Source organism: Pelodiscus sinensis, chromosome 18 (genome assembly GCF_052426305.1).
Source record: "Pelodiscus sinensis isolate ZL-2025 chromosome 18, ASM5242630v1, whole genome shotgun sequence".
NCBI classification, from domain to species: Eukaryota; Metazoa; Chordata; order Testudines; family Trionychidae; genus Pelodiscus; species Pelodiscus sinensis.
The window spans coordinates 36,031,811-36,042,500 of NC_143069.1; the positions used below are offsets into that span (position 1 = coordinate 36,031,811).

At 47.1% G+C, this 10,690-nt stretch overlaps 1 long non-coding RNA gene across 1 annotated transcript; it reads left to right on the forward strand.

Annotated features, from left to right (window-relative positions):
• Positions 1–2,443: 2,443 nt before the first annotated feature.
• Positions 2,444–6,959, forward strand: LOC142824829 (uncharacterized). The gene is made up of 6 exons (XR_012899399.2): positions 2,444–3,219; positions 3,373–3,517; positions 3,741–5,021; positions 5,212–5,626; positions 5,749–5,865; positions 6,053–6,959. It is a non-coding gene; the product is annotated as an uncharacterized LOC142824829 (long non-coding RNA).
• The last annotated feature ends 3,731 nt before the right edge of the window (positions 6,960–10,690 follow it).

A 10,690-nucleotide genomic window follows, 5' to 3' on the forward strand; every position in this document is an offset into this window, starting at 1 on the left:
ATTTGTCCTGTGTCTGTTGCTAGTTGTCCTCCACGTACATTCAGTTTCCTCAGACTGGGCCTCGGGTTTGGGCAAGAGTAAGGGGTCTGGCTCTGGGTGAGATTTTTGAGGTGTGTGGGTTGGGGCAGGGTTTTGTGGGGTGGGAAGGGGTGAGGGGTTTTGTGTTTACCTCCACTGTCTCGGGCCCATGGGACATTTGAAATGGAATGGCTCCTAGGTAATTGCTACCTTTGTCCTTTACTAGTGGTGCTGGGGTGGGTGGGTGGGTGTAGGGCTGGGTTGTCTTTAGAACTGAGCACTCTCCTAGCAGCTGCTGCTCCATACTTGGCCACCCATGTTCTAATTTGTGTCAGGATTGAGGTCTGAGACCTTTGTGTATGAAAATTAAGTATTGGCGGAGCCAGTGGGGTCTAGAGGAGATGGGGGGAGGGAGCCTGAAAGGAAGCGTTGGCCAGTGTTGAAGCTCACATCATCAGAGTACAAGTTCTCACAGGTTGCCATTTGCCCATCATATTGGCTCTGGGGGGCATGGTGGGTTTCTTGTTTGTATCAGGTGGCCTGGCACTATAACAGGGAATGACCACCCTCCTTCATCTTGAGAATGAGGCAGCGTGTATCCTCTGTGGCACCAGGCAAGTAATGTTTCCTGCACTCTGCATATACTCCAGTTGAAACACCCTCTTCACTACATCTAAAGTAGCTATTTCAGCACCCAGTAGCTATGTACGCCCTGAGAAACCCTATTTCAGGTTCCTAAAAGGAAAACCTTGCCCCCAGAAAGAGGGGTGACTGTAGCCTCACCTGGTCACAGAGTTTGAGTCTGTGGAGATTAGTATTTGTTAGAAGAAGAGATGATAAATGCTTCAGCATGAGCTGCTCTTGCTGCTGCTAATGTAGAAATGGAGTAAAGGGAGTCTGTGGTCTATGAGTCTGCATTTATACCTTCCTTTGGCCTGCAAGGCATGCTGGGATATTGAGGGGCGGAGCTTATGGTAGCATTTAAGCTGGGCATGTAGGCCTAGGGAGTCATTCAGCTTTGGGTTCCTTTGAGGAGGTGTAGGTAGGTACTCCTACGATCATGGTGAGTGTTGATATTGGGTAATGCTGGGCTGTATTTTTGGTTAAAGTACCATTCTTCTGTTCTCATTTTTGATTTGTGATTTAATTGCATTTTATGTTATTTGTAGCGTATTTAATGCATGCGGGAAGATGATACAGGGAATTGTTTCTGATAGCCATTCTGCAAAACACACATCATTAGCATCAATAGGATTTCTAGAGTGTCTGCTGCAGAAGCATAGCAGTTTTCTGGCTGGGTTAGGCAGGGGCTGCTCTGAGACTACTGTAATGTGTAATGCAAGTTCTCTCTGATTCATTGTACTCATGGGGCTTTAGATGACTGAACGTGAAAGAAAAGGGGAAAAAATATAGCTGAAGTTAGCAATCAGGTTTGCAGTCGGGTTTTATTTGCATTTGCCAGTATTGTCCAATTTTGTATGGATTGGTGTTGTCATTTTCAAGATGCATGAATATTTTTATGCATTTTTCTCGTAGGTCCGTGAGTCCTCGACTACTGAGGGGAATGAGACATTGAGAGGGGAAACGCCCGTCAAATCGTCCTAGTTAAGTATCTGCCAAAGGGTTTGATGACGAGAAGCATTCCTGTGGTTGCGTCTTCTCGTTTTTGTATAGAAGCTCTCTAAACGGTGACCGTCGCTAACGGGAGTAGGAAAGGCATGCGGGTGGAAGGTCATTGTAGGAAGGGACCATGCATTTCCTCTGGAGGAAAGGGTGTTTCTGGGCCAGTGACCCATCTGTAGCTAGAGATGCTCCACGCTCAGTTTCCTGTCTGTTACACTGCACTGGGCTTGCATAATCGGTCACTGCTACTTTTTTCTTTCATCCTCTTCTGGGTGTTGGTTTTCTGCAGAGCACTAGAGCATCTTAGTTAATGATGGGCTACTGTGGCAGCGAGAGAGGGAGGATGAGCAGGAGTATGTAGAAGTGTAGCCATTTTCTGTGTCCTGAAAAGCGATCGAGGGGGTGCGGCAGCGGGGCACGGGGAGTGTACTTTGTAAAAGAAATGTCTTTTGTTAATGAAGCAGTAGGCGGTTGAAGTTTGCTCATTGGCAAGAACGGTACCGGATGTGGATGCCGGTCGTCACGTTCCACGGAGGATCGTGACCATTTGTTCATTTGTCCGGGAAGACGTCACCGACCGAGGGACGACGACGTACGAGAGCGATGGCCTGTAGACAAAGGAAAAGAAGAGCTTGAGATCAGGAGGGGACATCAAAGTTAAGCGTCTTTCCGAGAGTTGGATGGTCAGAAGGATTTGTGAGGCTGAGGTTCATTGTTTAGGAACGGAAGTCCTGTCACACATGACTATTGTGAAGAGGGATGGGAGCGGGGGGGTCATTATATGGAGGAAGTGAGTATTTCTCCCGAGAGAGCGATGCGCATGTTGTAGTAAAAACTAAGCGTGCTTCTTCCCCTGCATTGCTTAAGCTCGAAACAGCAGGTATTGTTTAGCCGATTGCATATGTTGTAGAAGCTGCTAATCTTTCTGCCAGGGAATTGAGTAAACTTGCAGTGACCAATCACGTTGCGACATGCTGACCAGAAGGAATGTGAAATCTATAAAAGTTTCAGCTCAGGCAATGCTCAAGGTCGACCTTGCTTTGAGCACCGAGCTACTCGGCCCAACTTGTTTGCAAACAATAAAATAGAGTTGGACCCAGCCTGAAAGCGTGACTGTCTTGAGCCAAATTGAACTAGCCTGCAGGGGACAAAACTAGCAATTTATGCAAGAATGTCACTAGAGATGCACTGGGTTTGCACAAGCGATCACCACTATCTCTGTCTTTGGTTCTATATGCAGTTGTGGTTTTCTGAGGCAGATGCGAGCGTCCTAGCTAGTGAGAGGCCCCAGCGGGGTGGGAAATGTGGAGGGCTACATTCAGGAAGCGAGTTGCATCTTTGTCATAGATACACATGCGTCAGGGGTCTTTTGGGCTTTTGGTTATTTTAGCAAACGGAGAGCAATAACATAGTATCGTCGCTTTTAGCGATAATGTGGAATTTGTTGTTGACATGCCACAGGAGGATTCGAGTACAGAGCCGAGGGAGCGAGGCATGGCAAGTCCATCCTGTTCAGTTGTCGCGGTTTGAAGCAACGGAGACGCAAGCGGAAGTGGCATAACCGGTGGCGTCCGTGAGGTAAGTGTTAAGTTAGAGCTTTGAGTGCAGCCTTGACCAAGGCAACGTGGCCTTTGCTGTGTTAGGTGCGGTGGGCTAATTGCGAAAGGGTCCTTGGCTAATTACATAAGTTAACTCGGATGCTGTTTTTCCATGCCCGTCGTCGCTTGTAAGGTGGCGTGCTGTCGTCTGGTCATCAGTGTGGTCGTCGTCCCGTACAATTGAACGTGTTGAGTTTTGTCACTTTCTTCGAATGGATCGTAGATGTGCGATATAGGTGTGGAGATTCGTCAGTATTATTGGAAGCATGGGAATAACGGTGAGGAGGGCTGTGTGGAATGTGTGTGGGGGGGGGATCATTGTGATACTAGCGTGGTGAGGGGTCTCGTGACATGCGATTCTCGATTTAGTTATTTAAGGGTTTGTGGGGGAATGGGACAGAGTCATGTCGAAATAGATGTCATTTCCATAAATGTAACTGGCTTACAATAGTCTTTAGCGCATAGGCCGTGTGTCACGTTCAATTTTTGTCATTGTTGTAGGTTCTGCCTCCAGAAGATATCTAATTTGGAAAACCAGCGATGCAGTTGGCGAGCGGGGGAATTTCTCCCTCACGGCAATGGATTTGATTTCACATTTGCAAGTTAAGTACGGCCATTGATTGGGATGTTTGTTTGTTGTGCGCGCTCTGTGTTTCACTTGGGGAAACATGGTTCACCGGGCGCACGTCACTGGGAAAAATCACGTGTGTTTTTTGGAAGCGAAGGTCTGCATTTGTTGTACGTGCCTTAACTGTGAGAATTGTTTTCCATTTCCATAGGAAGCGTTCACCGTCGGTGCGATGTGAAGACTTCGCCATGACCGGAGAAGAGTTTGGTGTGTCTTTGCCGGTTTGGAAGATGAAGAGTTTGCATAGGATTCGCTTTCAGATTTGCAAGTTAAGTACGGTTCTGATCAGGGGTTTTGTTTTTCGTGTGTGCTCTGTGTTTTGCTTGGGAAATGTGGTTCACCGGGTGCATGTCACTGGGGAAATTCACCTGTAATATGTTGCACATATGCGTGTTTTGGAAGCTGAGGTAGTTTGCGTTTTGTGTGTGTGCCTTAATGCTGAGAATTGTGTTTAATTTCCATAGGAAGCGTTCCGTGTTCGTGCCCTCTGAAGATTTCTCTGTGAGCGAAGAAGAGTTTGACTCGTCTTTGCCGGTTTGGAAGATTTGGTTTCAGATTCTTAAGTTAAGTACGGTCCCGATCAGGGGTTTTGGTTTTTGTGCGCGCTCTGCATTTCACTTGGGAAATGTGGTTCACCGGGTGCATGTCACTGGGAAAATTCACATATGTGACGTAGCACATGTGTGTTTGTTGTATGTGCCTTAACTGTGAGAATTGTTTTTCCTTTCAATAGGAAGTGTTGTCCATTGTTACGATCTGAAGATTTCTCCGTGAGCGGAGAAGAGTTCCGTGTGATTTTTGCCACTTTTGAAGCTGTAGAGTTTACATAGGATTTGATTTCACATTCTCAAGTTAAGTACGGTTCTTGATCAGCGGTTAGATTTTTGTCGTGCGTGGTCTGAGTTTCAGTTGAGCAATGTGGTTCAGCGGGTGCATGTCACTTGGGGAAATTCACCTGCGGTATGTTGCACATATGTGCGTTTTCGAAGCCGAGGTAGTTTGCGTTTGTTGTGTGTGCCTTAACCGTGAGAATTGTTTTTCGTTTCCATAGGAAGCGTTCCCTGTCTGTGTGATTTGAAGATTTTGCCATGACCGGAGAACAGTTTGGCGTGTCTTTGCTGGTTTGGAAGATGAAGAGATTGCATAGGATTCAAGTTAAGTACGGTTCTCCATCAGCGGTTGGATTTTGTCGTGCGTGCTCTGAGTTTCACTTGAGCAATGTGGTTCAGTGGGTGCATGTCACTGGGGAAATTCACATACATAACGTAGCACGTGTGTGTTTTGGAAGCGAAGGTTTGCGTTTGTATGTGCCTTAACTGTGAGAATTGTTTTTCATTTCAATAGGAAGTGTTCTCCATTGTCACGATCTGAAGATTTGTCTGTGAGCGGAGAAGAGTTCCGTGTGATTTTGCCATTTTTGAAGCAGTAGAGTTTACATAGGATTCGATTTCACATTCTCAAGTTAAGTACGGTTCTCGATCAGCGGTTGGATTTTGTTGTGCGTGCTCTGAGTTTCACTTGAGCAATGTGGTTCAGTGGGTGCATGTCACTTGGGGAAATTCACCTGCGGTATGTTGCACATATGTGTGTTTTCCAAGCCGAGGTAGTTTGTGTTTGTCGTGTGTGCCTTAACCGTGAGAATTGTTTTTCGTTTCCATAGGAAGCGTTCCCTGTTGGTGTGCTCTAAAGATTTCTCTGTAAGCGGAGAAGAGTTTGGCTTGTCTTTGCCAGTTTGGAAGATTTGCTTTCAGATTCTCAAGTTAAGTGTGGTCCTCGATCAGGGCTTTTGTTGTGTTTTTGTATTTCACTGGGTGCATGTCGCTGGGGAAGTTTACCTGTGGTACAGGCCTTAACTGTAAGAATTGTTTTTCATTTCTATAGGAAGCGTTCTCCATCGGTACCATCTGGAGATTTGTCTGTTATCAGAGAGGAGTTTGGTGTGTCTTTGCTGGTTTTGAAGATGTAGAGTTTGCATCGGATTTGCTTTCAGATTTCCAAGTTAAGTATGGTTCTGATCAGTGGTTGTGTGAGCTGTGCATTTTGCTCGGGAAAATGTATTTCACCGGGTGCATGTCACTGGGGGAAATTCACTCGCACTACACCGTATGTGTGTTTTTTGGAAGCGGAAGCGGCTCGAGTTTGTCGTATGGGCATTAACCGTGACAATTGTTTTGTCTTTCTGTAGGAAGTCTTCCTCTTTGGTGTGATCTGAACATTTCTACGTGGCTGGAGAAGAATTTGGCGTGCCTTTGTTTGGAAGATGTGGAGTTTGTGTATTTCTCGCTTGTGATTTGCAGTGTTCTCTTGTCTTGATGGCTAGTACCAAAGTTCTGAGTTGGCATTGTTAATATTTTCACAGTCCCAATCGGTAGATATGTCAAGTTCATGTACCAAAAATTCAAAATTAATGAAGTTGGTGGTTATTGTGTGTGTTCTAGCCATCAAAGTAACGAGAGGGCACTGTAATGTGCTGTATGTGTTTTTGTTTTGGAGTGTTTTATTATTTGATGTATTGTCATGCATTTGATGTATTGGAGTGCTGTATCATTTGATGTATTGTCATGCATTTGATGTATTGTAAGTGCTGTATTTCTAAGAGTGTAATGTGTAGTTTGAGTCTTGGTGAGATGACTCATTTTGTCATCCAAGTCATAAAGTGCATCATCACTGCAGTGATGATAAACCCTGATGCAGTGCAGTCAAACAGCCGCAAGGCTGACTTTTTTTTTAAACTGTCAGCCTTCCGGCTGTTTCGCTGCACTGCATCAGGGTTGGGACTGTCCCGGACAGTCTTTGACTTAACTTTTTTGACAAGATGGTGCTAAGGAGGAACCATGCTGGCCGTTTGCCAGGCGACACGTGGTCAACTCTGGATCACAAAGGCTCGAGATGCGGGCCAAGATATTGTAGAGGAGAGGTTTTGATATGAGAAGGTATTGCTTGCAGTGTATGTTCAGCATGTCATGTAAGACTCTGAAAATGGAACATTATTATTGTTCATGTCATAGGACTTGTCCAGTATTGGTCACAGTCCAATGTGTAAGCTGTTGCTGTAAAAGGAAGCCATTTTGTTGCCAAATAAACTTGATGTGAAATCCTGTTGTGGTGTCATTCTCTGTAGCCTGGAAAGACCTGAGCCTGGGTTTGGGCTTTAGGGTTTGGGCTTTAGGGTTTGGGCTTTAGGGTTTGGGCTTTAGGGTTTGGGCTTTAGGGTTTGGGCTTTAGGGTTTGGGCTTTAGGGTTTGGGCTTTAGGGTTTGGGCTTTAGGGTTTGGGCTTTAGGGTTTGGGCTTTAGGGTTTGGGCTTTAGGGTTTGGGCTTTAGGGTTTGGGCTTTAGGGTTTGGGCTTTAGGGTTTGGGCTTTAGGGTTTGGGCTTTAGGGTTTGGGCTTTAGGGTTTGGGCTTTAGGGTTTGGGCTTTAGGGTTTGGGCTTTAGGGTTTGGGCTTTAGGGTTTGGGCTTTAGGGTTTGGGCTTTAGGGTTTGGGCTTTAGGGTTTGGGCTTTAGGGTTTGGGCTTTAGGGTTTGGGCTTTAGGGTTTGGGCTTTAGGGTTTGGGCTTTAGGGTTTGGGCTTTAGGGTTTGGGCTTTAGGGTTTGGGCTTTAGGGTTTGGGCTTTAGGGTTTGGGCTTTAGGGTTTGGGCTTTAGGGTTTGGGCTTTAGGGTTTGGGCTTTAGGGTTTGGGCTTTAGGGTTTGGGCTTTAGGGTTTGGGCTTTAGGGTTTGGGCTTTAGGGTTTGGGCTTTAGGGTTTGGGCTTTAGGGTTTGGGCTTTAGGGTTTGGGCTTTAGGGTTTGGGCTTTAGGGTTTGGGCTTTAGGGTTTGGGCTTTAGGGTTTGGGCTTTAGGGTTTGGGCTTTAGGGTTTGGGCTTTAGGGTTTGGGCTTTAGGGTTTGGGCTTTAGGGTTTGGGCTTTAGGGTTTGGGCTTTAGGGTTTGGGCTTTAGGGTTTGGGCTTTAGGGTTTGGGCTTTAGGGTTTGGGCTTTAGGGTTTGGGCTTTAGGGTTTGGGCTTTAGGGTTTGGGCTTTAGGGTTTGGGCTTTAGGGTTTGGGCTTTAGGGTTTGGGCTTTAGGGTTTGGGCTTTAGGGTTTGGGCTTTAGGGTTTGGGCTTTAGGGTTTGGGCTTTAGGGTTTGGGCTTTAGGGTTTGGGCTTTAGGGTTTGGGCTTTAGGGTTTGGGCTTTAGGGTTTGGGCTTTAGGGTTTGGGCTTTAGGGTTTGGGCTTTAGGGTTTGGGCTTTAGGGTTTGGGCTTTAGGGTTTGGGCTTTAGGGTTTGGGCTTTAGGGTTTGGGCTTTAGGGTTTGGGCTTTAGGGTTTGGGCTTTAGGGTTTGGGCTTTAGGGTTTGGGCTTTAGGGTTTGGGCTTTAGGGTTTGGGCTTTAGGGTTTGGGCTTTAGGGTTTGGGCTTTAGGGTTTGGGCTTTAGGGTTTGGGCTTTAGGGTTTGGGCTTTAGGGTTTGGGCTTTAGGGTTTGGGCTTTAGGGTTTGGGCTTTAGGGTTTGGGCTTTAGGGTTTGGGCTTTAGGGTTTGGGCTTTAGGGTTTGGGCTTTAGGGTTTGGGCTTTAGGGTTTGGGCTTTAGGGTTTGGGCTTTAGGGTTTGGGCTTTAGGGTTTGGGCTTTAGGGTTTGGGCTTTAGGGTTTGGGCTTTAGGGTTTGGGCTTTAGGGTTTGGGCTTTAGGGTTTGGGCTTTAGGGTTTGGGCTTTAGGGTTTGGGCTTAGGGTTAGGGTTAGGGTTAGGGTTAGGGTTAGGGTTAGGGTTAGGGTTAGGGTTAGGGTTAGGGTTAGGGTTAGGGTTAGGGTTAGGGTTAGGGTTAGGGTTAGGGTTAGGGTTAGGGTTAGGGTTAGGGTTAGGGTTAGGGTTAGGGTTAGGGTTAGGGTTAGGGTTAGGGTTAGGGTTAGGGTTAGGGTTAGGGTTAGGGTTAGGGTTAGGGTTAGGGTTAGGGTTAGGGTTAGGGTTAGGGTTAGGGTTAGGGTTAGGGTTAGGGTTAGGGTTAGGGTTAGGGTTAGGGTTAGGGTTAGGGTTAGGGTTAGGGTTAGGGTTAGGGTTAGGGTTAGGGTTAGGGTTAGGGTTAGGGTTAGGGTTAGGGTTAGGGTTAGGGTTAGGGTTAGGGTTAGGGTTAGGGTTAGGGTTAGGGTTAGGGTTAGGGTTAGGGTTAGGGTTAGGGTTAGGGTTAGGGTTAGGGTTAGGGTTAGGGTTAGGGTTAGGGTTAGGGTTAGGGTTAGGGTTAGGGTTAGGGTTAGGGTTAGGGTTAGGGTTAGGGTTAGGGTTAGGGTTAGGGTTAGGGTTAGGGTTAGGGTTAGGGTTAGGGTTAGGGTTAGGGTTAGGGTTAGGGTTAGGGTTAGGGTTAGGGTTAGGGTTAGGGTTAGGGTTAGGGTTAGGGTTAGGGTTAGGGTTAGGGTTAGGGTTAGGGTTAGGGTTAGGGTTAGGGTTAGGGTTAGGGTTAGGGTTAGGGTTAGGGTTAGGGTTAGGGTTAGGGTTAGGGTTAGGGTTAGGGTTAGGGTTAGGGTTAGGGTTAGGGTTAGGGTTAGGGTTAGGGTTAGGGTTAGGGTTAGGGTTAGGGTTAGGGTTAGGGTTAGGGTTAGGGTTAGGGTTAGGGTTAGGGTTAGGGTTAGGGTTAGGGTTAGGGTTAGGGTTAGGGTTAGGGTTAGGGTTAGGGTTAGGGTTAGGGTTAGGGTTAGGGTTAGGGTTAGGGTTAGGGTTAGGGTTAGGGTTAGGGTTAGGGTTAGGGTTAGGGTTAGGGTTAGGGTTAGGGTTAGGGTTAGGGTTAGGGTTAGGGTTAGGGTTAGGGTTAGGGTTAGGGTTAGGGTTAGGGTTAGGGTTAGGGTTAGGGTTAGGGTTGTGGTTAGGGTTAGGGTTAGGGTTAGGGTTAGGGTTAGGGTTAGGGTTAGGGTTAGGGTTAGGGTTAGGGTTAGGGTTAGGGTTAGGGTTAGGGTTAGGGTTAGGGTTAGGGTTAGGGTTAGGGTTAGGGTTAGGGTTAGGGTTAGGGTTAGGGTTAGGGTTAGGGTTAGGGTTAGGGTTAGGGTTAGGGTTAGGGTTAGGGTTAGGGTTAGGGTTAGGGTTAGGGTTAGGGTTAGGGTTAGGGTTAGGGTTAGGGTTAGGGTTAGGGTTAGGGTTAGGGTTAGGGTTAGGGTTAGGGTTAGGGTTAGGGTTAGGGTTAGGGTTAGGGTTAGGGTTAGGGTTAGGGTTAGGGTTAGGGTTAGGGTTAGGGTTAGGGTTAGGGTTAGGGTTAGGGTTAGGGTTAGGGTTAGGGTTAGGGTTAGGGTTAGGGTTAGGGTTAGGGTTAGGGTTAGGGTTAGGGTTAGGGTTAGGGTTAGGGTTAGGGTTAGGGTTAGGGTTAGGGTTAGGGTTAGGGTTAGGGTTAGGGTTAGGGTTAGGGTTAGGGTTAGGGTTAGGGTTAGGGTTAGGGTTAGGGTTAGGGTTAGGGTTAGGGTTAGGGTTAGGGTTAGGGTTAGGGTTAGGGTTAGGGTTAGGGTTAGGGTTAGGGTTAGGGTTAGGGTTAGGGTTAGGGTTAGGGTTAGGGTTAGGGTTAGGGTTAGGGTTAGGGTTAGGGTAGGGTTAGGGTTAGGGTTAGGGTTAGGGTTAGGGTTAGGGTTAGGGTTAGGGTTAGGGTTAGGGTTAGGGTTAGGGTTAGGGTTAGGGTTAGGGTTAGGGTTAGGGTTAGGGTTAGGGTTAGGGTTAGGGTTAGGGTTAGGGTTAGGGTTAGGGTTAGGTTAGGGTTAGGGTTAGGGTTAGGGTTAGGGTAGGGTTAGGGTTAGGGTTAGGGTTAGGGTTAGGGTTAGGGTTAGGGTTAGGGTTAGGGTTAGGGTTAGGGTTAGGGTTAGGGTTAGGGTTAG